Raw genomic sequence first — 6,000 nt, 5'->3', positions numbered from 1 at the left:
TAGTGTCTGTTGGGTGGGAGACGAGGGACACTGAGAGTCAGCGAGGGTGAGAGACACATGATGTGAGCTGGGCCATAGGCTTCATACAGTGGGTTTAGTGGGACATGCTTTCATTTGTTGGGGTTTGCCACAAATGCTCTCGAATAAAGAATGCATCCCCTGAAACGATGCAGAAAATGGTCCGTCACAAACATCTGTCCAGACTGTCTGCAATTATGAAACTCAACACTTCATCCTACACTCTTTAAAAAGGACAGTTTAAAGTCTTTCACTTGACTGCCATGTCCTAAGTGTCCTCCAGGGCTTTGGGGAAAACTACAGATCTATCCGCCAGAGCGTCAGATCAGCAGAGGGTTATTAACAGAACAGGTACTGTAGGTTTATCACTGAAAATTGTGTCGTACTTTGTCAACTCTTTAAACTGAATTACGGCAAAACCATAGACTGTAAGAAAATATGGGTGTAGTGTCCGTGACGTCACCCGTAGTGTTTCTGAAGAGCGTTTCTGAAGCCCAAAGTGAGCGGAGCCGGCCGACGCCATCTTGGCCGTGCGTCACACGAAAATGTGCAGCGAGGCGGATTATCTGAGGTGACGTGACGCTAACAGACAGCAGACAAACGGCTAGTAGTGACATCAGCGGCAATCCACCTGTCAATCAAGTGGCCACGCCCTTAATTATGCAGAACTTTAAGGCTTAATATAATTAAGTTATAAAAAAATTCACTCCCCTCACAGTTTTCATGAAGGGCTGAATAAGCTATATAGACCAAAAACACTTTTAACACCAGGCTGTAAACATATGTTTTTCTGCTGTAAAGTTGGGCATTTTAACATGGAGATCCATGGGACTGAGTCTCTTCTGCAGCCAGTCTCTAGTGGCCAGTCCATGAACTGCAGTTTAACTCACTTCTGTGTGTGATTTAAGAGAGAGACCGCTTGGGTAAAACACTAAGCTTTCTTACCTGTACGGTGTTTTGCTGACGGAACGGCAGTTTCTTTCCATTTTCTTTCCTTCGTGGTCATCCAGTTTGAGATGTTGACTACAAACGCAGAGGTTTTTCAGATTTTTCATTCCGGCGTTCTCTCCATATTTACGATTCTCTGCAGCCTTTAGCCACTGCCTACAGCCCACTGGATCCTTCACTGGAAACCGACAGTAACTCCCCAGACAGCAACACAGTGTCGGCCCAGATCTGGCCCACATCTGGGCCGTGTGGAAACCATGTGTACCAGATGTGGGCCGGATCTGGGTCACTCCCGCTGAACGTTTACTCTTTGAATTCCTGCACCAGGAACAACACAAGTCGACCCCATTAGGACTGAAAGTTTGCTAAGAAGTATTTCCTACCAAAGCAAGGCTGTATTTGACTCTGGTAAGAGTATTCATAGCAGACTGGTGGGCGTGGCCTTGGACGCAATAGCCCAGTGCATTATGGGTGTTGAAGTTTTCCTACATATTTGGCAAAAGGGAAGTTTTTCTGTAGTCAGGAGCACCGATTTATAGAAAGCCCAGTTTGCCAGCAGTGAAGGAACCCTTTAAGGAAAATGAATATTGAATATTGATGATACAATATTATTTGGTAGTAAAAAAAAAAGTTTTTATTGAAAGTCATGTTTATATAAAAGCAGATAAAGCTTTATATTGGAGCAATAGTCACTACTCTGAATATAGCAGGATATTCTACTGAAATATTTATACTTCCTTATAATAACCGCTTAAGCAAATGTTGCACAGACATTCTGTTTTTGTTTTATTTCTATAATGTGTATGTGGATATGGGTGCGGTTAGGGACAGGTCTGCTGGGATGACTAGGGTTAAGCGTGGGTTAATGGGTAAGGGAAGGTTAACAGAGTAATTATAGAAGCAATTACACAAATTAATAACAGATGTAATAACATTAGGGTATTTTCTAAATACAAGTAGAATGTAAAAATATGTACACAAGTGCATTGTATGAAATGATTAATTTAAATATTACTTGCGTCCGTCTTAACAAGGGATTTAATAAGAACTGTATCATTCTGCTTGTATACATTTGGAGCGCATCTTTTTTTTTTTTTTTTTGCGATTTTTTGCTGAAATATTGTGAAGATTCCAGTCATGCCTAAAGTAAACATCCCATTCCCAACATTGAGTTTTTTTTTTTTTTTTTTTTTTTTACACAATAATGTTCACGATTAGACTGATAACTGATACTGTGTAAAACTTGAGAAGAAGCCCGACAGTGGCTGATGACTAAATGTTGGTTCAGACTCGCTGTGATAAACAGGAAAAGAGATAGTATGGATCAAGAGTGAGAATCACAGGAAGATGTCCTCGTGTCACGGTATGGGAATGTCCTCAGTGACCGGGAGAGAAAATAAAAGTTGCCTTTATGTAATTCTCTCTGTCTTAAACACAATTTTAGAGATAATGTACAGTCAGTCGGTTAAAAACAACATCAACAGGGTGAAACACTCCACTTATTACACAGCGACTTCATAGATAAATGAACGTGTAATGAAAGCAATGTAAGAATGCTGTTCTTGTTCTTTTCAGCTGAACTTTGACTGTGGCAATACAAATGCCATGCTAATGAGACGGCGTCATTCTGAAACTGTGTGTGAAATACTGAGTGTGTGAATAATGTGAGTCAGCCGCCTACCAACAACTCTTTCAATCATTTCTCGAATCAGTTATTAGTCTCCATTTCAGTTCTCAATCTCTCCTCAGACGATGCGACTTCTATTATATCAGCGGCTTTTCTCTGGCTTACGAACACACGTTGTCTGGAAAACAACAGGCCTGAAATAGCCCCAGTGAAAGAGGAAGTCTAAATCCATCTGAGACCGGAAGAAAAGTGTGTGAGGAGAACAAACACATGCGTTTATACCCCCTTCCTCTTCCCTGTTTCCCTCTCGCTCGCTCCTCTCCCAGAAACTGCAGGAATATCAGGCCAGCTTCTCTTACTCGGCTGTGTGGCGCCGCACTGCATCATGGGAAGGTTTGCTGGCGGACACATTACTTGTTGTGTACAAACAAGTGACGTCCGGCACAGGAATATTGACATCTTCACCTTTTATTCAAATATTATTAAAGATGTGGTAATCATATTTCTGCTTGGAGTCGATTGTTGTATTTGTGATAATAACACAATGAAACATGACATATTGTGCAATATAATCTTTGTCCAGACTGTCATACAAAGAAATGCACATGTATACACATATAAAAACAAGAGAGGACCAACCAAATATTAATAACTGCTTGTGTTGTAATCAGTGTTTACTTTTTCTGTGCATGTTGCTGTTTTTGCATAGTAAAATAAAACCTGTTGCTGTAGTTTGACTTAATAATTCTGCCAGATAAATATCTTAACCAAGTTTAGTGTTTTGTTCTTTCATCATATTTAAATTATTTGAAAAATCTAAAATATTGTCCTCATATTTTGATGGTTTCAGTCAAACTTGTAGGGTCATTCAAGTTTTATATAAAATCTTAAATTATTTAAAAAGAAAATGATAAACTTGAGGCTTCGGTCTTCTTTGAAATGAAAAAATGGCTTTGTGTTTTTTATTAAAATATAGTAAAATATAGTATTAAAATTATAATATAGTGATTGGTTTTGTCACAAATATCAATTATTTGAACATATAACCAACAATGTATGTAAAATTAACAGTTCACTGGGGAAAACAAAGGAATTAATTGACATGCTTTTTAATGGCACATGAGTTTTGGTAACAGGACTGAGGAAACATGCACCCGTCCTCTGCTTAGAAACCTTGTAAAAATATACAAAAAATAAAGTTTAAATTAGAAGAGTTACAACAAGCAAATGTCACCCATTCGGTGCAGGAGCCCTTAAATGAAGAAACATCTTCCATTTAGTTTAACTTGATGTACCAAAATAAACTAAAACTGAAATAAAAATTAATAAAAGCTATTTATAAAACTTTTTGCAAAATGGGTAAAACAACTGAAATTAAAATGAAAACAGAAAATATAAAGATGAAATCTAAATCTTAAATGTGCAGTAAAGCATTGTGAAATATGATGATGGGAACTGAACTGAACTCCTGAACACATGGAAAGTGTTTTCCCACAGGACAGAGAAACTGTGTTTGTTCTCTACAGGTGTGTGTGTGTGTGTGTGTGTGTGTGTGTAACAGAGAGAGGAAACAGATGACCTCTCTCTCTCTCTGTGTGTCTCTCTCCCTCTCTCTCTCTCTCTCTCTCTCTCTTCCTCTCTCTCTCTTCCGCTCCGTCTCATTCACTTGTTCCTTCCAGCTGGAGCTGTTGATTCATTCTCACACGTTTGGAGAGCGCTTATTGTTTCTCAAACAACGGAACCGGAGAATAACAGTGTTTTATTCGCAGCTGTGGAGTGTGTGTAAAGACACACGTGTGCATGACACTGAGAAACCATCATCAGTCACGGCTGTGACCAAGACACTTCATGATCTGCACCAGAACTACAAGACAATAGTCATAACTAATGACAATAACTGTCGCCCCCTACTGGAGAGTTATAAGCTTGAACAACTCTCTCTCTCTCTCTCTCTCTCTCTCTCTCTCTCTCTCTCTCAATTTCAATGAGCTTTATTAGCATGACTGTGTAACACAATGTTCCCAAAGCATCAACATATTATATATAAATAATAAAACAAAACATATATGTATAGATCATGTCATATGTAGCATAGTAAATATAAATAAATAGATAAATAAACACAATCTATCCTAATAAATGAATAAATACAGTGGGTCTCTCTAGAGAATTAGCTGACTCTGGCGTTGTGAATAGCTAACACATATTTAGCCGCGAGTGCAGCTGTACTATCATCTTCTCCCAGTAAGAAGAACATTTTCTCAGCGTCACTCAGTTCAAAGAACGATGGAATCAAGGTTTCAAATCTGGGCAGATTTCTCTTAAACTGGAGTATCTGGAACAGAAGAGCAGAAAGTGTTCCTCATCCTCGATGTGCTGTAGGTCACAGTGTCTACAGATCCTCTGCTCTCTCTCTGTCCACACACACACACACACACACACACACACTCACACACACACACACACACTCCTCCTCGATGTGCTGTAGGTCACAGTGTCTACAGATCCTCTGCTCTCTCTCTGTCCACACACACAATCTGTAGGTCACAGTGTCTACACACACACACACACACACACACTCATCCTCGATGTGCTGTAGGTCACAGTGTCTACTACAGATCCTCTGCTCTCTCTCTGTCCACACACACACACACACACACACACTCATCCTCGATGTGCTGTAGGTCACAGTGTCTACTACAGATCCTCTGCTCTCTCTCTGTCCACACACACACACACACACACACACACACTCATCCTCGATGTGCTGTAGGTCACAGTGTCTACTACAGATCCTCTGCTCTCTCTCTGTCCACACACACACACACACACACACACACACTCATCCTCGATGTGCTGTAGGTCACAGTGTCTACTACAGATCCTCTGCTCTCTCTCTGTCCATGTTAGTCTATGTCTTCCTCTCTCTATCTCTAGATCATGGTCACTTAATCTGTATTTGAAGAGGATTTGTCTTTCTTTAAAATGTTTAATAAATAGATAACTGGCCAATTTAGTGGCTCTATTGAGGGTCGAGTAACATTGGAGTATATTTTGGAGGTCAAAATGTGCTTTTTAGTGATTAGTGATTTAGTTACTTCACCCCAATATGAAATCATATGACTCCTCATTATGATTTACACCTCTGGCAAGTATCATGCTGTATATCAGCTTGTGTTTGAGCTTCATCAGACGCTGTCACTGATTAAAGCAGATTAAAGTGCTGATCACTTCTGACAGGATTCAGTGCTGAAATCACGACTGCGCTGATAAACTCTGCGTATATCACACTGTTATTGGAAGGAAGTCATTACGATCGGCCTGACCCCTCCTTGACCCCTGATCAGATTAAAGCGTGGGGTCAAAGGTCAGGCTGGGTTAGACTTTACTCTCGGTCCTTCACTCTT

Source organism: Scardinius erythrophthalmus (genome assembly GCF_964197995.2).
Source record: "Scardinius erythrophthalmus genome assembly, chromosome: 16".
NCBI lineage: Eukaryota > Metazoa > Chordata > Actinopteri > Cypriniformes > Leuciscidae > Scardinius > Scardinius erythrophthalmus.
Note: the sequence above shows the minus strand (reverse complement) of the source record.